At 47.3% G+C, this 24,704-nt stretch overlaps 1 protein-coding gene across 3 annotated transcripts in view; it reads left to right on the forward strand.

Moving 5' to 3' along the window:
• Window positions 1-24,704, forward strand: part of FOXP4 (forkhead box P4) — a 288,966-nt gene that overhangs the window by 1,142 nt on the left and 263,120 nt on the right. The window contains exon 1 of one of the 3 annotated variants that reach the window (XM_069238401.1): window positions 1,717-1,879. The exons of the other annotated variants lie outside the window; for them this stretch is intronic. The gene's annotated coding sequence lies outside the window, so the exon portion shown is untranslated. Of the gene's footprint in view, window positions 1-1,716; window positions 1,880-24,704 lie in introns of those variants that run through there. 3 annotated transcript variants of the gene reach the window in all.

Below are 24,704 nucleotides of genomic sequence, written 5' to 3' on the forward strand. Positions count from 1 at the left end.
CACAAGTGCTCGGGCAGTTGTTTCAGCGTGGAGGGGGGAGACCCCCGGAGAAAGCGCGCTGGGGTGACCAGAGTGTAAGAGGTGCAGCTAAAGACAACCTTTCAAGAACTAGGGGAGAGTGAATGGCTTGGAGTGAAACAATGAGGGTGGAGGGCAGAGACACTCGGAGAGAGGGGAGAGGTCAGCTGGAGCAAGGGTCGTGAGGGGTCAGCCAGGAATCCGGGGCAGCAGACACAGCTAGAGCCCCTCCTCCTTGTTTGTGTGGGGGAGGGGCGAGCTCGGCTCAGAGTGAACTCTTGTGAATAGAGTTTTGGAAAGTGCTTGACTGGTGAAAGTGCTTCTGCCATGGGCGCCCCCAGCTACCTAAACTCAGAGTGCAGGGCAGAGGGGGTCGCAGACACTAAGGGGGGCACGGTGACCTTAATAACGGGGATCTGGAGCTCAGCAGAGACGGAGCCCGGCCATGCCTGTCAGACAGGATCAGATCAAACACTGTACCTCGGTCTATCAGAAGATGCCCCCTTTAGGAGCTTGCAAAGTTGGAGGGGGACTTCAACAACAGGCAATTTAAACGTCCTCCAAGAGAAACCTGCGATTTGTGTCCACCCCTGCGACACATTAGGGAGGTGGGCTTCATTCCCTCTCTGTCCCTTCCAGAGACCACCCCAAACAAGGAGAAGCTGGCACGTGAGAGGGAAAGAGCGGCAGTAATTCCCACAAACACAGGATGAGCTGTGCCTCATCGAGAAGGGAGCGGGGGCCCGTCGGGCTCTAAGGAGTAACCCTTCACACGTAATAACTACTTCCCAACAAGGGCTTAACATTTCAGCAACTCTTGTAAAACTCACCCTCCTTGTACGGGGACTGACCCTTCTTGCCCCCAACCTCTGCCCGCCCCGGAACTAACCCCTACCACCCCAAACAGAGCTACTCACCAACAAGCACTATACTCTCAGGGACTAATACATCTTTCATTCTCCATGAACTACTTACTAACAAACTCTTTACTCCCAGGAACCAACAAACCTTTCAATCGCCATGATCTACTCACCAACAAACCTTTTACTCCCAGGGGCCAGCAAACATTTCACTCTTCAGAAACTACTCACCAACAAACGTTTCATTCTCCATGGAGTTACTCTCACCAACAAACTTTTTACTCTCAAGAACCAGCAAACGTTTCATTCTCCATGAACTACTCACCAACAAACCCTTTCCTCCTAGGGACCAACAAATCTTCCACTTTGCGTGGGGTACTGCATAACAAACCCTTTCCTCCTAGGGACGAACACATCTTCCACTTTGCATGGAGTACTGCATAACAAACCCTTTCCTCCTAGGGACCAACACATCTTCCACCTTGGTGAGGTACTCCATAACAAACCTTTGCTCACAGGAATCAACACAATGTTCACTTTTCATGAGCTACTACCCAGCAACCTCTTTACTCACAGGAACCAACAAACCTTTCACTCTCTCCAAGGCCACAAGCCCTTATCACCCAGCAACTACTCACCTAGCAGGAAGCGCTCTCTCACAAACCCTTCACATCAACCACTCGCCAACAAACCTTCACACTCCAAGAACTTGCAACCAAGGGCTACGCAATAACTTTTTTTTTCTGTCTGAACAAATATGTGGTTGGCCGGGTGGGGCGCGATGGGAGCTAGTGACACTCCACCCCCTCCCACACCACATGGCAGGGTGGACGGAGGGTGGGAAGTTGTGATACAGAGCAGGGCAGGTGACTGTCCATACTAGACCCTGCGCGACACCCCGCTATATTCCCGACGCCCTTGTTCACCCGCTCGCAGAATTAAGCGGATTTTTTAAATTCTTTGTACTGGATCGGTGAGCCATGTTCTGACCCTCTACCTTGGTGAGTTTTTACTTTTTATATACATTCTGGTGCATTGAGATGGATGTTCTACATCTTCGCATTCTGCGCAGACTGCCGTCGTGTCTTTTTTTCTGAAATTGTCGTGTGCATGAAGAAAAATACAACGAATACATATGAATTTCAGTGCGTGCAGAGTGCTGCCAGGCTTCCCCTGGAAAGCGCCGTCTTCGTTCTGTTACACAGTTTGCAAAAAGTTCCTTTTGTCAAAGTTCACCTTTCCTCTTCCAATCTCCTGGCTCCTTGTAAAGGAGAGGGCTATATGTGTCTAAATAGTTACTGTTCTTTGTAAATGAGCGCGTGCTGCCCTCGGAGCCGAATGAAGCACCGAAGATCGCTGAACGTATTGGGTCGGTTCACGGCGAGGCTGGGGGTGTCTGAGCCCGGATCGTGGGTCCGTGATCGCGGCTGGGCAGCCTCTGCCAGGGGCTGCTCTCTGGCCAGTGCCCCCCTCAAGGAGTGCTTCCCCCAGAGTTCCCAAGAGTTGTGCACATTGAGTTTGTCATGTCGTACAGCAGCTCTGCGACCCCGCCGCAGGCCTGCCCTGGTGCCTGGAAGTGGCTTCTCGGTCGGTGCTGGTGAGTGAAATGGGGCCTCCTATTGGAGGGCCGCGTGGCCTGCTCCTCGGTCACATCTCTGTTGATTGTCCCACAGCTAGTTACTGCGCCGTGGAACACAATATGTGAGTACTCGCTTTGTTGAAAACTATATGTAGTAACGTCTGAGCTTCTGGCGCACGCTACATCCTTGGATGGATACTGAAATATTATACTTAGAAAAGTCTTATCACTGGGTTACAAAACGTTATATATTATGGTATATGAGCTTTTGGTGTGTAACAGTCCATGGAAGCGTCTTCTGTTACTGCGTTTGCCAAACACTATATTTATCATGCACAATATTTTGGAGAGGACAGGGTCTGTGTTTACGTTGACACATCATCGTTTTGTAAAAAGCACTATAGAATACTATATTCCGGTATCTTCTAGAGGTGTTCCCCGGTCTGTGAGGTGTATGGACTGAGATCCCTTTCATCGATATATTCGGCAGTAACCTAATGTATAAGACACAACCTCTCGGAACACGCTGATGCCTTAGGCACACGCTGGTCTGTCCAAGAAAGAGATCTGTGCGTTGAGATTCATTTGCATTTTTTGTTTAATCCAGACACTAGTGGCGCAGACAGATCTCTCTGGACAGATCCCTGCTATGTGCAAAACAGTTCTCTCTCTACTCTGTGGATTGTAAACTTTTTAATGGGTTCTTGAAAAACAATGTCTTCAGGGCATCGTACAGCAAGTCATCCAAAATCGGCCAGAAGCCTTTCCCAAGTCTTTCCATTTCATATCACACAAGCCCAGTCCACCCCTTCGTCCTGTGGCCCTCTTTGTGTCTCCGACGACTTGATTGGCTCCTGGGTTCCGCCTCGAGCCCTCCATCTTCCACCTCCTAACTCTAGATTCCTCTCCCGCTGCATCTGGACGCATCTTTTCTTCTCCTCTCCCGTTGTACCGGCCCGACTTCTTTTTAACCCCGCTTGATGCCCAGGCAACCTCTGTCTCATACTGATAGCGCCTACCCAGCTTCACGCCATCGCCGTGCTTCTGCCCAGCCGGGATGCACTGCCCTGCCCCAAGACTGCTGCGCTCTTTCCTAACCCGCGGCCCTGCTCGTTCGCGCTCTCCTCGCCCTCTGCGATTACCCCAAAAACTGCAAACATAACACACATGCAACCTCCTCATAGCTAGACAACTCCGCGGGGTGTGTGGCGCTATGTGGGTGCTATTTCCGTGCCACCCAGTACCAAGCCAGGCCGAGACCCGCGGGTTTTCATCTGCAGACCGCGGGTCCTGTAGTCCGACAGTCCAAGCCTCGGCTCGGTCACTGCTGGAGTCTGGGGGGCAGCCCTCGCTGGGGGTACCCCGCAGCCGCAGGAATCAGCACTGCCCTCCCCCGGGGCAGGACTCTCGCTGCAGCCCATCTCTGGCGGCCCGCGACTTCAAACCACACATTTCAGAAATCGTAAACACTAAGCGAGCTCTCTCCAGCGATGATAAACTTGCGCAGGTCCTGATGCGCGCTTTCAGCGGGGTTTGCGAGAGTAATGAAACCGCCTGTTGTGTTCTCCTTGGCATTAGTCGCGCTGGTTGGATCCGTGTTCCTCCTTTTGTAATCTCTGTATTTTTCTTGCCTGTTAATCGCTCTATACTTTCTTTAATAGGCATTGCTGTATTTTTTTTTTTTCTTTCTACGGTTGTTTTTTTCCAGCCCAGCTAGTTTTAGAAATGTTTTTTTTTTCTAAAACTTTAGATAAGTAACACTTGTCGCTTCCATCTAGTGCCCTCGCCTGTGTCTGCTCGAACCTGCTTTTGGTTCCCACTCCAAACCTTTTCCCAGTCTTGGCATTTCCCCTGGTCCCGTCGTCTCCCACTGCCTTTCTCCCTCTGTATCTCCCCATCCCAACCACTTACCCCCACTATGACCCCTGCCTCCATCTTATGCCCTATCCATCCCTTCCCCGGCTACCCATGGAGAACCTGCCCCTTCCATCTGGGACCTTTGCTTATCTGCCCCGTGTATCATGCACCCTTTCGTGTCTGCCCCATCGAGTTCGCCTGACATTCTGTGGTGACCGCTCCTTTCTTCCCTCACACCCACACATTACTGTCGGACCTTTTGCCTCTCTTGCCCCCCGATATCAGCATAACCCGCCCCCGCAGTCTTTGGGAATGTCGCCCTTAGCCCACTTAAGCAAATCATTTCTCCCTCTCATTAAGGATCCTAGCTGTTTTCAAGTTAAAAAGGTTATGTATGGAACTTTAATTTATTGTGGAATGTTGTCAGTTTGCAGTAAATTATTTTCCTGTTGTGTCTGATCGAATACTGTGCAGTAAGGTGAAGTTTGTTCTTATAATAGTTACATTTTCTTTAGCGCACACCTAGAATGTGCATGGCTTCTTGGCTCTGTTATTGAGGTGTTATTGTCAGGCACAATGAATGGATGAATGGACGGGGTCCAGTCATGACCTGTTAGGCAAACTGCAGTAGATGGTTGGAAGTGCCGAGCTGTTCTACAGGGATTCGATCTGCCTGAGTTTTGTGTTAAGTGCTTTGATATGGCGAGTTACCTTACGTGGGCTCAAATGTGCAACTTGCAGATTTCAGTGGCACTATCAGCACGCGGGGACACGGCACCTGCTGCAGTTAAATTGGGTCGGACTGAAACGTGTGGCCTGCAAAGTTCCCATAGATGTATGGAGCAGGTGGTTTAACCCACTGAGCGCCAGCACACTCTGCGGTTAAAGTAGTGATCAGGCATTTCATTGTCTGGCTCTGCAATACCACGGAATCTCATTAGTGGCATGTGTTGGATGCATCGAAAACCTAGCCTTAAGCGCTTACTAACTGGCTTGCGTTTTCCAGGTGCTATGCCTAACGAGTATAGTAACCTTAGTGGTATTCTGAGGTCCGGTATCTCTCCGGCCACACTCATTAGTTGCATAAAATAAGGAGCCGTGTTTTCGGTGAAGGCCAGTGAGAAGTGTTCTGCCACTAACTCCCGGGACCGGAAGTTTCTCGAACCCCTCTCTGACGGGAACCAGTGTGCCGGAAACTACTGAGCTAGCATGGAACCCGACACTGGGACTCCCCGAAAATAGCTCTTCGCAAGATGTGCTGCAGACGCGTTTCACCAGTTAGAATGGTAACTCTTGAAGTGGGGTATATGTGTGTATTATATAAATGAGCGTCTCCTCGTAGCCAGTTATGTTAACGTGGTACCTTCAATAGTGAATAACGTGGTATGTTTTATTTTAATTTCTTGTAATCTGATCGAGTCCACTGATTTTTCTACCTAGGTCGAATTATTTCAAGTGAAATATGACCATTCGGCGTTTGAAATACTGAAAAGCGGCGGGTTTGTGTCTCGGTGTCTTCGGAAGTGATGCGATCTGTCCCCAAGATACAGGCTCTTTAATGTGCTGAGGCTGGGCACTCGCACACATCTAGCCTTCTGGCTAACGCAGTGTTTAGGGATATAGTTGTTTCAGAATCCACCGAAACTTTGTTACCGGTGCGCTGCGGGTTCGTTCTCTCTTTGGAATTCGGAAGCACGAGTGTCGCTAACGGAGCGTTGGAAGTCATTCTTAGTCGATGTTGGATTTGTTTCATGTTTCTCTGGTAGTAGAAAGTTCAGCAGGGGAGCCTTGTACCAAACTGTTAACTAGTTCTTTCTTCGGAGCCTGCACTGCAACTGTCCGGATGTGTGGGCGAGCTCTGGCGCTATTTGGGGTGCCGTGGCTAAGTGTGTGGGGGCAGATTCCGAGGTGAGCATTGTAAAGCACCCTAGATTCCCGTGCGCCACAGGATGTGTTCAAGAGCTTTGTGTAACTGAGTTGTGAACCCCTCTTGACTCGGCGGACCTGAGTTGTGAACCCCTCTTGACTGGGCGGACCCTGCGATTTGCTTCACTGCGCGTGCGCTCTATGTATACACTCTAGCACGCTTCGAGACCTGAAAGCTCGCCCTGAATCTCCGGTCTCTTGAGGGTGAGCCAATTTCCCCTGTGGCCTGAGGTCCAAAGCCTCAGATCCGAGGCCCCGATCCAATCCACCTGACTTCAGGTGTGCCCAGACTTCCGCTGCCGCGTGTGCCCAGAGAGCTGAAACTTTCTCGCCCACGATGGGTCAGCGTGTACCCGGAGAGCGACGGGAGTCCCGGCTCGCCCCGACATCTGACTCTCCCATTACAGCCAGCGAAGGGCCGGCGCCTTTTGTCATTTCCGACTCCATGAGAGTGTGTGCGGGAACTTGCCAGCATTTGGGGGTGGGGGTTCTTTTTTTTTAAGGGAGGAGGATGACAGCCGGAGGAGGCGCTATCTCTTTTTGTAGTGTGTGTGTGTGGTGGGGGGAGCGCATTTGTGACTGCATATTTTTAGGTCTTTCATCTCACTTTTGTTGAGAGGTGTGGGTTGCACGGGTGTCTTTTTTTTGTCAGGTTATTATTATTTTTTTCGGGAATGTCTATCACCTCAGTTGTAGTCTCGTATGGGAAACTGAAAACGAAAGGGTGTGGTGGAGGTGGTTGACCCCCAAATGGCTGAATTGCTTTTAACCGCTTTTGTGGCCTCGATGGAAACTACCAGTGCTGTTCTACTTCGCAATCGTCAGTGCTGGGCTGGCATTTCGGGCCAGCTTGAAAGAGGGTGTGTGCGTGTCACTTTTGTGTGCCCTCACGGCCCACGGGACCAAGAAAACACCCCTCGCACGGGCACTTTCACAAGGCACCAAGACTCTGTTTTAAACGTCAGTACTGTTCTGACAGCGCCGGGGCTCTGCTGTCGGGGCCAGTACTGTTCTGACAGTACGACCGCTCTGGTACTGTCTCACACACACGTTCTTGGCTTTGCGGAAGGCGCTAGTACTGTGCTATATCACGTGTGCCAGGAGCCTGACAGTACCTGCCCGGTATGCGCCTGTGCTGTAGGCCTGCGCCTCTCCTGTGTCGATGACGTCCCTCCAGGGCCCCGAAGGGTTTGTTTGGGGTGGGGGGAGGGAGAGACATTCTTCGCTGTTCACTTCGTCCTTCACAACAATCAGGCCTTTGTTGTTACACCTAAAAAACAAAGTTTGTATGTTTTCAATAAGTTTGTTGTGAAGAAATGTGACCTGGCAGGGCCGGCCTGCTCTGCCCTGGGGCAGGATGCCAGGTGTGGGCAAGTACGAGTGTCTCAGGGTGTTGTTAAGAGGGGGATGGGGAGAACAAAAATAATACATGAAGGGGCAGTCGGGACAGCCCTGGGTAAGGAAAAGCTCTTGGCAGCCAGCTAAAGAGAGGCAGGCCTCTCCGGTTCGAGGCGCACTCGCGGGCTCCCCTCGGGGTCCTGTGCTCTGGGTTTCCGCCGCGGCCGGGGCAGCCCGTGTTCCGCCCCCAGCACTGCGCTGGCTCTGGGTGATGGGCCGTTCTGAGTCTCTGGGTGGATCCCTTCACCGGGCCTCGGCTCTGGCCTGCCTGTGCTCTGAACCCCGCTGCTCCTGGCGCCCCTTCCGAGGGCTCCCGTGCCTGCTCCGGGGCCTCTGCCGTGTGTTCCAGCGGTTCCCCTTCGGCTCCTGCGCGGCGGCAGGCTCCCTGGGATTACCCCGCCGGTGTTTCGGGGTTGTGGGCCCATGCCGTTCGCCGGCCGCGGTCTCGGTGTGTTTTTAGGCTCTTAGTTACCCTGCCTGTACCTTCCGTGTTCCAGACCCGGCCTGGTCTCTCTCGGCACAGGGCTGCCCCTGGGGGCAGCATCTACTAATGCGTGTGGCGGTGGCCTGCGTTTTTCTTTTTTATACGTATTATTAATATACCTCTCGGCGGTCTGTGCTCGGCTCCGCCCCATCGCCCCGATCCGCTCTATATCAAGTCTGCGGCATAGCTGTCAAGTGTTGCGCCGAGGACATCCCCGAGGCCTGGGGACCCCCTAACTCCGCCAGGGACAGCAGCTGTGGGTTTGATGTAACTTGTGGGAGCGAGTGTTGGTGTGGCACTTGGCGCTTCTCTTGTTTTAATTTGGATTTTTGATACACTGCAGCCATACTGTGTGCTCACATCAGCCAGCACTTCACCATGTTTAACACAAAGTAACTTCATAAATAAAATGAGTTCCGCCTGAGCACCCTCACTCACTGCAAAATGGTGGCGTTGGGGGGGGGGGGGGGTGGTGTTTGGGGCACACCTGCTAGGTCTACCAGCATCCTCACCGACCTCACTTTGCACTTCGGTAAAAGCTCAGCCGTGCAGACCGACTTCTCAGAGATGTTAAGCCTGGGGCCTCCAACCTTTTCTGTAGTAAGAGTTACTTTTCTTCAATGAAAATCACCCTGAACTACTATCAGTTTTGGAGCAGGGACCCCCTCAGACAGGATTACCTTAGTGGCCACCCTGTACAGGATTAACAGCAATGGTCACCTCCATGTATTAGAGGGGGGGGGGAGGTACCAACAGTAGTGTAAAAAATAAGGTTTGCCAATTTGGAATGCCCTTAGATAGCTATACGTAACAGCCATAGCTGCAATGCAAGAGCATTAAGCTAAAACTGTTAGCATTAATCTGGTTTCCATATATTCAAGGAATCAAAAGCTTAAAATTTAGTATGTTGGGCTGCACACAGGATAACTGCTACCAGGTACCTGGAGAGCTACCAGTAGCTCATGAGTCTGTGTTAGACACATAGGAGACGGTCCCCTGTCCCCCACTGTCCATGCTTTAAAAGGACTCGCCCGCTGGGCCCAGATGCCCTTTACACAACCCATGGAGGGACTCGTCTCTGAAGGGGCTCCATAGTGACCCGGACCCTGCATGGCACGCTGCAATTTTGGTTTGATATGGGTTTTATCAACCCCCTCCAGTGAGTGCTTTACAGAAGATACCACACACTCATTCCCAGGCACTAGAGGAGTACAAGCCTTTATTTCACGAGGTATTTTGTTATTTACAGGCGTAGCCGGAGACTATATAGCCCCTTAGCCCATTAATTGTGAGGGAAGTGCAGCTTTCAAGGGTGAATGTTTTGCTTATTTACACACCTAGGTTGAGATAAACCATGTCCAACTCCCAAGCTTCATAACAATGTAATCGTGTAGCTTTGAGCATGACAAATGCTTGGTTACAGAAGCTTGGGAGGGTGTTACTGGACCTAATAGCGGCATAACTGTGCATCTATTAAAGTAGTGGAGGCCTTGGTTATTTACATATGGCCGGGTATCACTGAGGCCTCTTACCACCAAACACCACTCACCCCCATTCCAAAAGCTTAATTTAAAATTCAGATACACTTTGATTTGGGATTAGTGGTCGTAAACCCCCGGCCGTATTTTATTATTGACAAGACATTGTTAATCATAATCAAAATTATACGCAGTAACTACAATCATATTCACATAGTATTTACAAAAGTTTTCAATGGATGCCTAGCTTTAAGAGAGTACACTAATACATCCACATTCCTGACACTGACTTAAAAACAGTTTGTTCCTCCGTACCCAATGTTGGTGGTTGTGAATGAGATCATGACTGTTTTCTAGTACCCCAAACCCTGCCCCTCCTTATGCTATGAATCCCAGGGGTAGGATCTCTATCAGGGTGTTCTCATACCTTTCCAAACTGGATTGCTGTGGAGGGGGCCCGCCTGCCCACTAGAATACCTACCTCGGGCGCCCCGCCACCCTCAGACTCCATCCCCCACCCCCCAAGGGCCAGTGCTCACTTCAGACCTTCTGCACATGCGCAGGTGGTTGGCCCTAAGGGCCAGATGCCAGCGACTGCTCGAAACCCCCTGCGCCCCGTATGTCATCCTCACTTCCCAGCCAGCACCCCTTGGAGATTTCATTTAGCTTGCCACCCAGTTTCTGTAATAAAAAAGGTACCCATTTGTATTCTCAGTTATGATTTCACCCCGCCCACCTTTACACCTAAAATACGACAAACAAACTATACTTGTCCAATTCCACTACAAATCCAAGCAAGTCACCTGAGAAAAAACAAGTCGCTAGCACTCAGACCACAATTGCACATTCGGAGCATTCACATTTAACTGAAGGAAAACTAATTCAATAGAGACTGATGCCCAAGAACTGGGGTAGTCAGGTGAGTAATTCTTCCTGTGTTCGCTGGGGCCCCTGGTCCGGTTGACGAACGGGAGCAAGAGACGCGATCGCTGACCATGGCCGCCCGTGATGTCATCTGTGGTGTGCAACCCCGGAAGCACAAACAGTGCATCTGGGGCCACGGCACCATTACAGCCAATCGGCTGTGGTTTTGCAACAGAGGGCGGGGGCCGGGGAGCCTGACGCTCCCAAACACCCCCCCCCCCCCTGTGGCCCTGTGCATATGCACTCTAGGCAACAGACGACCTGTTCAAATGCATAACCAGGCTTCAACGAGGCACATCCCAGCGTTCTTGCACCACCTCAAGAGAAACTGCTGGATCCATTCTTTCCTCGCCCTATCTGAGGTTTACAGCTCAGCAACGCTTGCAGAGAGGCCGCCACTTATTTGCACCCCACTTGGCACCAATCAGTGCCATATGCTCCTGCTTGTAGAATTTACCAAAACCCATCCTCTGATTTAGTTTTCACTCATCCATGCCCCCTGCGCTCAATCTCGCCGGCGCAGAAGTGCATAACTTCAGGGTAGCGTGTGACTACGGCCTCAGTTTTGCACGCGGGGCCTATTCTGACACCAAGTGTGTCTTGTACCACCCGCAGTTTCTGATGAGGGGAGGAGGGGCGGGGTAGCCTTTACTTCTGTCACTGACACCCCCCCCCCCCCCCAGATTGCCCTTGTCCTCGTTTTCGCAGTTGCGGCACTGCACCTACACATCCACAGTGTACATCTATGCCTCTGAGAGGCTCTGCGCCGACCAAGCGTCCTACCTTCTCCAGGCTGCGAAGGCCCCCCTCCTGCTTCCATAATGCGCACCATTCGACATATGAACGTCCTCTTGACCATCCGCATCCTTGAAGTGCACGCGAGCCATGGCAGGGGGATATAAGCAGTAAAGAAGCACTGTAATTAAAATACGGCCGTATTTCGGAATAACAGACCTTCCCTGAGATAATACACAGCGTGCTTCTTCTGGGCACTTCGTGTGTCAACCGGTACTGCTCTTGGGATGGATGCTTTGGTTATTTACAGACCTACCCTGGGACAATATTCAGCCAGCTACCAGGCATTATAGGGCTGTTCCCAGGCAGCCCAAGGGTGCTGAATGCTTTGGCTATTTACAGATCTCACCTCAACTAATGCATCACTTGCTCCCAGATACTAAGGAGGTAGGACAAAGGCACATTTTGAGTGTCTATTCTGGGTATTTATAGCCCTACCTGAGAGGGCATAGGGCTTGTTAAAGACTAGCAGCTATCACGGCGGTGAACGGGTTGCATAGAACTGACTTGATACCGGGTCACTCGCGCTTTCGATGCTGAAGGAATACTCCACGGGTTCGCTGGCTGGCATTATATGAAGCGATATAAAATCCAGTTATGGCGAAGAGAACTACTTCAGGTGGAAATATTCAACTAACCCGAACAATTCTGATGACATACGATTTGTACATTGGTTTGTACAGACACGACCATATCGTTTGCTTATGTTTCGCTTCCGAGTTGTAAGAAATGCCCTTACATTTAATTTTTCACTTGTTGCTAGTTTACAGAGAAGTACATTATTTTTTTTTGAAAGAAGGGAATGTGAAATCCAGCCTCGCAGTGCTTTCATGTTTTGTGGCATCTATATGAGAGCTGGGAATTTATTAATATGTTTTCAACTTCTTTCAAAATGCTGGCCAGGGTTCTCCATTTGAAAGATTGTAAGAATATTCTGCTTTGCGTTTTTATTTTTTTCATGAATTTCAGAAGGTTCCACGTGCAGTGCGCAGCTCCACGGTGGTAGAAGGACGCTGTCCGGAGATGTCTATTAAAAAAAGTTGCTTTATGCACTGGTTGTTTATAGATGGGATACTTATTTCTTTACCTCTTAATATCTTTCTTAAAACGTTACCAACTTCCAGGAGGAGTAGAAACGTTACTCCAAAAAGGAAAAATATTACATTGTTTACTATTACCAGCTGTTTAAAAAAAAAAAATCTGTGGGCATCATTCCTTTACTTTGGAGGTAGGTTTGCTCAATACGAGTCAAGGCACACATTGCCGCACGTTTGCCACTGCATGCCTAATGAATATATTACTCGGCGGTCTTCGGTTTATTAAGCCAAGGTTTAACATTCTTTGTCATTCCGACTTGTGAACTGATGCACGTGCTTTTTGTCCTTTGAAAAGTATTTCAATTTTAAGAAAACAGTGCGATTCACTCAGATTAAAAAGCAAAGTACTGCAGCCAGGAACCTTCAAGAAACCAGCAGGTCGGGCCTGGGATGCCTCGGCCTCCACCCCAAGGGCACCTGGAGACGGAGCTCTCGAGCCAGGCTTCACCTGACGAGCAGCGCGGGCCCAGGCGCCGTGCAGCGGTGCAGGGGCAGCTGTGCGGCGTGACCCCTACGCCGCACGCGCGGCACGGCGCTCCGCGACCCCTGAATGTGCAGCGTGCACGTGCTCTAGCCCGGGGGTTGCTTCCACATGCTGGGCTCCTAGGTGACACCCGAATGGAGGAGAGAGGTGTTGTGATTGAATGTCAATTTTATACACACTCATTTTTGCTCGGCGTTTTCAATATGTGGTCACTTTAGTGTGATTTCACTCATTGTGTAACTTAGTCTGATTTCATTGAAAAGCGCTCTATCACCGCTGCTACTTCAGCATAATATGGAATTGCACAAATCAGTGCATTTGACTAACCTGACCAGTGGGTCCGAGTCACTCTTTGCTTTCAGCTTATGATGCTCTGTACCCAAAATGGTTGAAAACATAAAAGTGTATTTTCTTATGACGAGCCCAAACCACAAGAGCAGAAGTATATCAGTTCAACCACATTTGCTCCTCTTCTCTGCTTTGTGTTTTGCAATCTTAATAGAAGTATTTTACATTTTAATTCAATTTATTTTTGTCACCTCATTCTTTAGCTATTCTAAAATGCAATGGATCTAGAGGCATTCCCTTTCCATTTCCCACCGGAAAAACGTATATCGATAATTTTTTTTAATTTTTACTATGTGTGAAAAGCCGAATTGATTAACATTGTCATCTCATAAATTAAGGGGCAGTGCCCTAAGGGGATACTTATAGGGGAAAACTCTGGAACACATCTGTTATGTTACCACTCTTTCCTCCCTAGCCACATAAAAGGGATACCGGACTCCGGCCTCTTTTAGAATGCGAGGTTTCAGAAGGGTTTCCATGGTAGATTTTTCAGTAGGGTAGTTACAAATGGTTTTGCCGTATCCTTGTTGATTTGTAGTGTTTTTGAATATCTACTCGAGTGGAGTGTTCAGTTGATTATAATTTTAATTTGAAATCCATTATTAGTGTCTAATAGCTTCGGTATGTATTTTTCTCTAAACAGTAACATTTCACGTGCATTTTTTTGCTACCCCTTGATCACCAAGTGTACTACAGCCCCTTCCCAAAAATGGCTCCCTTACAGACCATCTGTAACTGATTAACTAGATTTGGCGCCAGGGTTTGAGTGACTGTGCAAACAAGCGCTTAGAAGATGGTTTCATAGGTATAGGTGCACCCTGTGAGATCATTTTTTTGCATTGATATTTTCTTGTTTCAGACCTCACTGTTATGGTAAAGTGCAGATTTATGGACGTTTCTGATAGCTGAAACCATTTGCAATTCTGCGTGAAACATAACAATTTCACCCCCTTCTTCTTTGAAGCAGCCAGTCAATGAGCTTTAAGGCTGCACACCTTTTTAAATTAAGAGGTTCCAACAGTACACAAAAGGTGTTTGTAAAACCTGTAGTATGAAAGCAGAGAGCATCTGCTGGGCACATCCAGGGTGCGCCTGATGCGTTGCTATGGACGTGCAAAAAATAAAAGAAGAAAACAATTTTTAACTGGAAACATGCACAATGTTTACACTGGATTCATCACCATATGCAGAGTTACGACAGAGGGTGTTTGTTATCATAAGTAAACGCGATTCCACAGTAATATATGTGAACTTGCAAATGTTTATGGCATGCTTGCCCTGCGCACTTTAATCAAACCTTTCAATCACCTACCTTGTGTGTTACTTCGAAGTCGAAAGCTGAAGGATGGGGGCTAATGTGCACAATATTACTAGTCTGTCTCTAGGTGCAGGGCTAACTCATCCTTTCATCATTCTGAGGTGAGTAAGTTGTGAACCACTGAGTTTGGTGACATCTTAAATGAAAGCAACTGGAAACCACTGAGGTCATGGTGTGCTGTATATGAACTGTGAATGTTAATAACTGCTGTTATTAGCAATTCTACACAGTGGTGTTGTGTGGGTAACAGAAAACAGACCTTAGTGTGTGAAGTATTTCACTTGGAACATTTACGAAGACCGCTTCATGACTGTTCTGTTACAGATGTCCGAGTTTTTTCTGCTTTTAAAACGTACCTACAAATACTATTAAGAGTCAAAAGTAATATTGTGCTCTGAAAACACTTTTATGGCAGTTGATCGTTTGTGTTCCTTTTGACATGGAAAATCAAAACCTTTGAAATGCAAGTTCATGCACATGACCAGATGTCAGTTTTCTACTACTTATTATTTTTTTTAATGTCTTTTTAGGCCCACTAGAGCTCAAATGTCAGGGAATAATGAATTTGGTATAAAAGTATTCAACTGTTCATCAAAAAACATTGAGCACCCTTTTGAAAGTATTTGTTTAAAAATCTTTTTTGCTATTTACATTAAACAACTTGCATTGCTTGGTCCAGGCCCGGTGGAACATTTTCTCAAACGTTTAAATTATCTTTTCATTTCCTTCACAAGACATACTTTGAGTGTCTTGAGTACGGCCCACATTTAGGGGAAAGTGACTGACTTAGTTTTGAGGTCGCTGACAAGCTGCGTACATTCTTCAAAGGTAGCAATGGAAATGCACATTCCTCACACCCGCCCTGCCTTCTTAGAGTATATACAGGCAGTCCTGTTTTTAGACATCACTCTTCAAATGCTAAAATAAAGAATAGAATTGTGTCAGCTGTCTGGCATCACCGGTTTTGCAACTTTCTAACTAAACTGGTAATCTGATTGTCTGAAGCCTGTTGATCGTTTTTTCAGCAGCCTCTATTTTGGATCTGCGCATATGCCTGTGCCTAGTGGGGACTGTATACTGATGCAATGCACACAGCCCAAATGGGCCATTATTGCATCATACACAAACCCCAAAGATGGCTCATTGATTGTTCATCACAACAAAGGTCACACAATTATCCGAGTACGCTTTTATAAGGGGAAGTTATGGTTTACTATGTAGGTTACATAGTAACCTATACTAATTGAAAAGGTGAACATTTGCCGAAAAGACTTCAGTTGAAGGGCTGTTATGTTTATAATCCAAAATATTATCAGGACTCCATAGAAAGTTTCACAGACGAAACTCTAATCACAGCAGTGGTCAGATGGCATACGTAGGTTCTGCAGAGGCTGATGGTGGTGCATAATAGGATGGTATGTAAGGCTGCCGGGCACAGTTTGACCATACACTCTTGTACTATGCACAGAGCACAGCCTGCATGTATTGCAAAAGTGGCAGCGTACTGTGTTACCTGTACAACCTCCCTGATTACGTGAGTGGTGATGTCTCTGATGTTGTGTGAGGTCAGAGGTGGAACGAGTGAAGGTGTAGATGCTCTGGTGACCATACCTGCAGAATTTCAGCAGTCTTGGATTGCAAACATAACTTCCCCTGCACTGAAGTTTTTCAGGTAATATACATCCAACCATGGCTAAAGCACAGACTTCTCCAACAAATAGCTAGTTAGCTACTGGTAGCTCTCCAACTACCTGTAGTAGTTCGCCTGTGTGTAGTCCAGTATACTAAATTAGATTTTTTTTACTTTACTGAATTAATATATGCATAATAAAATTTAGTGTGTGTTCAAGGCTAAAATGTGCGTATTTTCATCTCATAAACTGATATTTGGAGAAAAATGACGCTTTCCAAAATATATTTAAGTCACATGTTATTGGGCTAATAATAACAGTAATAATTACACTGTAATTTTGGTGCCAAGGACACTGTTTAAGGTATTACCGATGTGGAGGGATTTGAAATTGACAAAATCATTTTTAGGTCGAGCATAGGAGCGCACAAGCGCTGCTTTTCTGACATGTTGGTATGTATCTGGGCTTTTAACAATGCCCACATCATGCCCATCACTACCACTCGTTTGTGGGCTTGCCCTTCAGAAATCCTTTGAAGACATGGGTAAATAAATGGCTTACGTTTGTCTCTCCTTGGGGAGGTTTTGTTACTGCCTTCACCATCGCCCCTGTTATGCACTTCTACAAATAAGTTTGACTGCGTGTGAACTTCTTTTTCCTTTTGTGTCTCTCTTCACGCTGATGCGTATGGCGGCCATGGCCCTGTGAATCGGCTTGCTTGTGTGAAACTGTTTCACTTTTAGTTTTCAATTTATGTGGCGAGAAAAGTCTGATTAGGAGTTTACAACGTTAATAGCTCTAACTCGAGCAAATGCGAGACCCATTTTGCAAATGCTTGCTTAAATTACTGCTGGAAACCCTGCCCGATGCACCGGGGTGATCTTAGCTAGTAATTTTGCATATCATGGGCTCTAATGTAATCTTGTCTGATGTGGTCACTGTTACAGCACTGATAATATCAGTGGCTTGGGATGGTTTTCATTGCACATAAGTAGCTCTTGATACAGAAAAGGTTGGAGACGCCTGCTATAGTGTAAGGAGCTGTTTCAAGGCCTATTATTTGCAGCATTAGTTCATATCTAGCTCTTGCAGATCTTCAAACGGTAGGGTACTAGGAAGTTTTTCTTGACGCCAATTCCATCTAGCCCCTTATCTTGCTTTCCTAAAAAGAGAGGAATTTGGGTGTTAGTGCAACAAGTCTTAGGGTGTATTTTCCAATAACTTTTATATTGCTGTTATGCTTTTCAGCCTGTCGACACTCTAGGAAAAATTAAATCAGCTTATTCTGTTTCTAACATAATAAATTCATAACAGGTAACATATTGTTTTATAACGCCAATGAAGTTTTCTGTTGATTTTTTTTAAAACGGTGCAGCATTTGGTCATGTGTCATCTCGTTGGCCACACGAGGCCAGAAGGAGCGCCCGGGCCCATGATAAATTGGACATCTATCCCTTCGTGTCCCTGAAAGCGCTTGTAGTTCTAAAGGCGCTGGAAGGTAGAGATGGCATGTCCTTAGTATTGCAGTAAACGTTGAAGTGATGGAAGGCTCTGCTCTCGCTGACTATAAACACCAGTGTCCACATACTGTGTGCCGAGGAAGGTATCTCAACCCCTGACCATCATTTGCATTGCTACAACCACTCCCTTGATGGCACTGTCGTCAAAGGGCGTTGTATATCTGCGTATCATCATACACCCCATGCAATAATACTGTAGGTCAGGTGCACAGCGCACCGCCACTGAGGATGGGGTTACATGGCAGCATCTTATCATATGCCCCACAGCACTGCATTGTTAGCCAGTGTCCGCTGACACATGCCCTGGGGTAGCGCTCTAGGTTAGCGCCCTGTCTTAGAAGGTTAGATTGGAACTCAGCGCATTAACTTGTCTGACCCCATAGGGTTGCATTGAAAGGAATTGTATGTACGTTGACGCTCGGCTTGTCTCTTAGTTCTGTAAAAATCGATAGTTCAAATAATGTTTCTGTGGAATTTGCAAAACTGTTTCATTTTTTGAGAGTGGGGAATAATGGTCGTGGTGCTAAGTACCTTAGCTCACTCTTGGTAGGGCTCCGTTATATAATTCTCACACTGCCAATGTGAGAGATCAGTGATAGACACTATAGCCCTCTCCACCTGGGTAAAAGTGTCCATTATTACGCTCGTGTTTGCCTTCTTCGTACCTCGTTGAGCAGACTCAGTCAAACATGTACTAAACATTTCCTTAAGACGCTCTAGTAAATGGAGATTGGTGCGTTTACCAGGCCATGGTAGCACAGAACCCCCACCGCAGCGTGGCCCTGTGTACGCCATGGAGTGTGGGCCACCGGGTGGACACTGCTAACATCCACCTATGGCTATGGGTCGTCGAAAGGACGTGACGTAGGGCATTTCGGTCTCTATCCTTGCCAGGGCCCTGAAGATGATCTGCAAGCTACAATTCCCGAGTTATGTTGGTTCACAAAGGCACCATTTACAGACCACTGGGTGTGCGCTGCAGGGTCTGGGACAGGACGTCAAGGTTTCTAGTGGCTCTGGGGCCCCCTAGGCAGGTGCTTTAGGGCTGGACACCGTTAACCAGAAATTCAAAGCACCTACACTTTATGTTCGAGGTACATATTAACTGCATTCTGTCTTTTAACATTTTTCTGAAAAACCTTTTTTTCTTATTTATTTACAATAGGAACTGATTCCAGTGGTGAATTTCTGTACGAAATAACTTTATTTAAATATAACTCGAAGTTTCCACAAAGCAAATGGTGTGGACACATTAGTTGCCACAGTGTTCACTGCTCCGGGGTCTATTTCCTTGGAAGTGGTTAATTCTAACAGATGTTTACAGTACGAAATTATCAACGTTATTTAGATTAGAATGGGAGAACTGTGAAAACGAAGACATTCTGCCTGGCCTTTTTTCGCCAGTACATTGCCCCACCCAAAAAAGAGGTGTGTTTACGCCATTTGATTTGTATGCACTGGGGGTGTGAGATGGCCTGCCGCTTGCACATGGGGTTCTAAATTATCAACCAGTGGCTTGCAGAGTTATGTGCCACCCTTTTTATTATATCAAAAATATAAATATTGTTTTAGTACGAAAATTCAAAAGTTTTAACACGGAGAAGAGTTTTTGTTTTAAAACGCTCTCCTAACCTTTTAGAAATATGTTTAATTTTGAACCATCGATGAAAATAATTGTAGTTTAAAAGTCTGTGACCAGATCTACTTGCCGCCATTTTGTACGTACTCTCGTCTGAACTTCATCTTTTTGACCCCACATTGTTTCTGCCAGGCCAGAAGTTCTCCTACCAGCCACCATGTTTCTGCAAGGTTAGGCTTCCTCCAAGATTTTTAAGCAGTAACAGTGAGAGGCCAGCCCAGTACTATAAAGGAGGTAGAGCAGATATCTGAATGGCGATACCCGTTTCAGAGAGTGTGTGTGTGTAAATGCCTCCTGGTTGGATGCTGACTTTTAACATGGCATCAACCAGCTATGTTTAGGAAGATTTTTAGATCTGGCATGACAGCGATGCTGTCGCCAGGCCTCATGAGATCACCTGAAACAGAGCTTCAAAAACGACTCAGGAGAGGGGTTTTGGCTTCACCCACATGTTGGTTCTCTTCGCTACAGCATCTGATTGGTCAGAATTTGTGTGCTTCAGCTGAAAAACAGAACATCACAAAAGCCAGTGCAGTCCGAATAGGGCAGATGCAAACAAGACACAGGGCTGATGTAAATATCCCAGCATGCCCTAAAGGGTGCAGTTTAAGCAGTGGCCACAGAGACTATGCAAGACCAAGACTGGAAGACAACTGTGAGACTGAGGCTTCTAGAGCCAAGTCTAAGGTAAAAGTCTAGGAAACAAAGGAGGCCAAGTAGGATTCTGGGCATCCCAGCAGCCTGAGGGGGGTCAGAAGGGCAGGCTACCATGCTACCCCTGCAGTGTCTGAACCTGCAGGTGGCAGTCCGTGCTACTCAAGATGGGGCATGGATGTTCCTGGGGAGGAGAAAGCGCAGGAAGAGAGCTTTGGGGGGAGACTAGTTGACCAGAGAGCCAGAGATCTGAGAGTTCCAGAGACCAGGGAACCAGAGAGAGAAATGGAGACAAGGGGTAGGAGACATTTCATATCAGCCGGAGGGACGTGTTGTGCCTACAGTGCTGCTAGACTCCTGCACAAGGTGTTCTGCCACAGGGTGTTCGAGTTGTGCACACTTCTCAAAGATGAACTGCTTGGTCGCAGGAAAGGGGGGTTGCTTTAATGGCCTCTGGGCACTTTTAGTTCGCAGCTTACCAGACAGAGTAACTGTCTGTCTGGTTTTCTGAAGACATCTTGGGGACTTTCAGAAAGTTAGTCTAGGAATGCATTCTGCCCATTGATTGGCTTTGTGGTTTGTAACTCACATTTTCTGGCTTTCTATTCGCTGGCTTTATTTGCTTTAGGCTCTCCAGGTTCAGTTTGTCCCCCCTGTTGCCTAAACTGTGTTTACTGTATCCTTCCACAAACTTTCTTTCTCTACACAGGCCTTTAAATCCTCTTCTAATCTCATCGTATTCAGTGTGCAATCAAAGGCTGAGGTCAAATGTCAGGCGCTGTCTTTCGAGGGCGCTTGTTTACTTTTCTTTTTCTGACTTCAAAGTGAGAGGATTTATGTGACACTTGCTGGGTACTGGGTGTAGGAAAGAGGTGTTTTTCTAGCACATCACGACATTTAAATGAACTGTGTAAGTATTCAGAATATATCAGAATTGGTAACACAAATGAAGCCCATTTTTTTTTATTTCCGAAGTGTGTTGGTAACAAATACTTAATATGATCAATACAAACCATAACACTACGTGATGCAATTTTCACACATTTTAGTTTGTGCAGTATATAGTTTCATTAGTGGATGTATGTGCAAATGTAATGGTCATTTAAATTGGAAATGTGTTGCCTGTAATGGCAGTGTGCTACCATACCATGCATACTCCGCGCCACTCCACTTTACTCTGCAATACTTCACTGAATGCACTCTACTCTGCACCACTCCACTCTTCTCCACTCCACTGTACTCTGAAACCATTAACTCTACTCCACCGCACTCTACTCTGTGCCACTCCACTCAATGACACTGCATTCTACGCCAATGCATTCTGTCACTGCACTCTAGATCACTGTACTCTACGCTGCTGCTTTCCATGCCACTCTATTCCACTGCATTCCGACACTCTACTCTGCAACACTGCACTCTGCCACTCTACTCTGAACTACTCCACTCTATTCTACTACACTTTATGCCACTGCACTCTGCTCTACTCTGCACCATTCTGTGCTACTCTGTACCACCCTATGCCACTGCACTCTGCCACTCCACTCTGCACTCAACGCCAGTGCCCTCTGCGTTGCTCAGTTCTATGCCAGTCCACTCTGTACCACTGCAATCTGCACCACTGCATCACTTTAATCTACAACACTGTATTCTACGACACTGCATTAAATGCCGCTGATATCAATGCTTCTGCACTCACTGCCCCTGTGCTCTACACCACTATATTCTGCAAAACTCCTGACTGAGTGCACGGGGAGCGGTGTGCCTGACTGAGTGCTGGGCGAGCAGTGTGCCTGTCTGAGTGCAGGGAGACCAATGTGTCGGCCTGTGTGCAGGGTGACTAATGTGCCTACCTTTGTGCAGGGGAGCAGTGTGCCTTTCTGGGTGCAGGGTGAGGGGAGTCCCTTTCTGAGTCTGAGGTGCACAGTGAGTCTTGTGTGAGTGCATGGCGAGCGGTGTGCCTGTGTGAAAGCAGGGCAAATGGAGTACCTGTATGAGTATAGGGTGAGCGATGTGCATGCCTGACCGTTGGGCAAATGGTGTGCTTGTTTGAGTGCAGGATGAGCAGTATGCCTGCATCACTGCAGGGCGAGCAGTGTGTCTGAGTGCAACTTAAGCGTTGTGCCAGTGTGAGTGCATAGTCAGAGGTGTGACAATAGGAGTGGATTTAAATGCCCATGCATTGGTATGCTCAACTGCTGTTTGCATGTGTTAGTACATTTAAGCCAAACCTATTGGCATTGCCAGTAATTAAGTATGGGCCCTTGACGGAGAAGCAGCTTCTAAAAAATAGTTATACATAAAATTACTTTTGAGTACTTTAAGGACGACCAAGTTTATCAGGCTTCCTGAATTGTTAAAACATGAACTCATTGAGTAAGTTGCCAGTTAAGATTTTTTTTCACAACGCTATTAGTTTTAGTAGAGCCATAACACAATTGCACACATCGCGGCCCTTGCAGGTGATCCCCAAAAAATGATATCAGAGAATTCACAAACTTCTCTCCCCCAACCCTCTCAGACCTCCATCACCTGTAGTGCCTAGCACATAATATGACCACATTTCCACCATATCCTCAAATGTTTCCAGGGGTAGCCCCTTTCCAAATAGATCAGCTTCTCCAATAGAGCAAGTGTTCCATACCTGTCCTCCTTTTCTGCAGTGGCAGGGCCCCCGGTTACTTCCAATATTACGCCTCATCCCTTTTCGCCAGTAATGTCCCCAACCCCACCAGGGTTTGATCCCCTCTGCCAGTAAAAATGTTAATGTATTATTTTGAAATGTATGTATGGCACATGCACAGTTTTTTCATCAACTTGCACTAGGTTTCCCCTTGCATACCACCTATTAGGAGGGAAAGAATGAGTGGGATTGGTGCACCCACAAGCTTAGAAACGAGGGTGTGTAGAAGTTAAATATACAAGACTGCACTACCAGGGTGACTTAGTCATGTCTTGTTGAGCTGGTTTAAAGCCTGCTAGCATGTGCATCTTTGTGTTGCCTTTGTTTGCTGTTCCCTCGTTGACTAGTAAAAGTCAAAATATCTCAAAGGCAATGGGACTGTGTGGCATTCCTAGCTGATGTGGTTATTGTTGGGTTCTGCCAGCCCATCCAACAGTGGGTTGTTTGCCCAGGACACACGGGATGCTCTCCATGAGACCGCACACACATTGCGCCAACAGATCTTTGCTTGCATTGCTGGTTTAGGGTCATTCCTGAAAGATGTTTTGTTTGCCTGTGGCAGATTGCGACTGGCGGGACATGTATGATTCAGGTGTCAGACTCTGCTTTTTCTCTGCTCCTGCCTAATCTCTGCTTGTCGGCACATTCCCGTTTTCCCCAGAGATCGGTATACAACTTGATTGTGGTAGAAATGTACATTATGTCCTTGGATATGTATTTATACATTTTCATATACAGTGGACTAGACCCACGACTAGGCCAAAAGGGTGCAAAACCGCAAGGGAATGATATACGATAAAATGTTTTTCACAATTAAGAAGGAACTATTTTAAGACACTCTTTCCAGGTGGTAACATAGGTAAGTAATACACTGTAGATCTTCAGTTAATTTTCCGGAAATTGTGCAATACCAAAAACCTCTTCAACTAAATGGGTTATTCAAAACCACTTCTAAAGTGATGGTCCCCGTCACTATAAAGCCATACTGTTGGCAGAATATGCTTTGAAAAGAACACTAACCTACCACACAGAAAGCACAGCTTCAAGGGGGACCGAGGACACTTGAGGTCTGTTGCGGTCTTCCTTGGCACATCTATGTTATATTGGTTTGTTTAGCCAAGGTCACCTCAAAGCATCGTGATGGACATGGGAGAGACTGAATGGAAGTCTAGGAAGAGGAGAGGGGGTATCCTTGAGAATACTGGCCTTCCCAAACCGCTAGAACATCAACATATCGATGGTTCATTGGGTCATCTGTTAGCATCTGATTGGCTGGCTGATAGGAGAGGGTTGACGTCAGTGCTGCTGGTGACAGCGAGGAGAATCCGTGCTTGACAGAAAGATCGAAATCATGGTACATTCTTCGAAGGATACCAGCAATCCAGAGAGAAGAGGATAAGTGCGAAGAGACTGCCTTCTGGTGTTTTTGGTGCCTAGAGGAAGACCTTGGCGAGCAGCTGTAAGCTTCTGCTATAGATGGTTTGGGAAGGGGGGCTGTTTTGTGCATGTGCGTGATTCTTTTGTGTGTTTCTTTTAACTGTCAGTCCATGAAGAGAGTCCTTATATCAGCGAGTACTTCCTGATCTCTTCATGGTTCTGGGCTCTGCATAAGAGGACCTTTCCTAGGCATGGAAGAATGCTAGCCCTGAAGAGCTGGCCACCAGCACCTTTTGTGGCCGCTTCTCTCGGGCTGTGGCCTCTCTGGCCAAACTCCACATCTGTCCATGGTGTCTCTTCTGGAAATTCTTTGCTGCCCTCGTGAGCAGAATCTCTTCAGTGGCACATTTTCCAGCTGGATGGCTTTGACTTTCGTAAGAACCCCGCCTACCCCACCGCCACACACACACACTTGAACTGACAGGCCTCCGCCTTGGTCAGACCACTGGTTATGGCGCTTTCCACAATGTTGTGGTGATGCAGTGCACCATGAGTTTTCCTCACAATTCACCACCTCCCTTTAATACCAAGCGGGAAAGATCGAATGGACGAGAGCCTAGCCTTCACTTGGTGATGT

This window comes from Pleurodeles waltl, chromosome 6 (assembly GCF_031143425.1).
Source record: "Pleurodeles waltl isolate 20211129_DDA chromosome 6, aPleWal1.hap1.20221129, whole genome shotgun sequence".
Lineage (NCBI taxonomy): Eukaryota > Metazoa > Chordata > Amphibia > Caudata > Salamandridae > Pleurodeles > Pleurodeles waltl.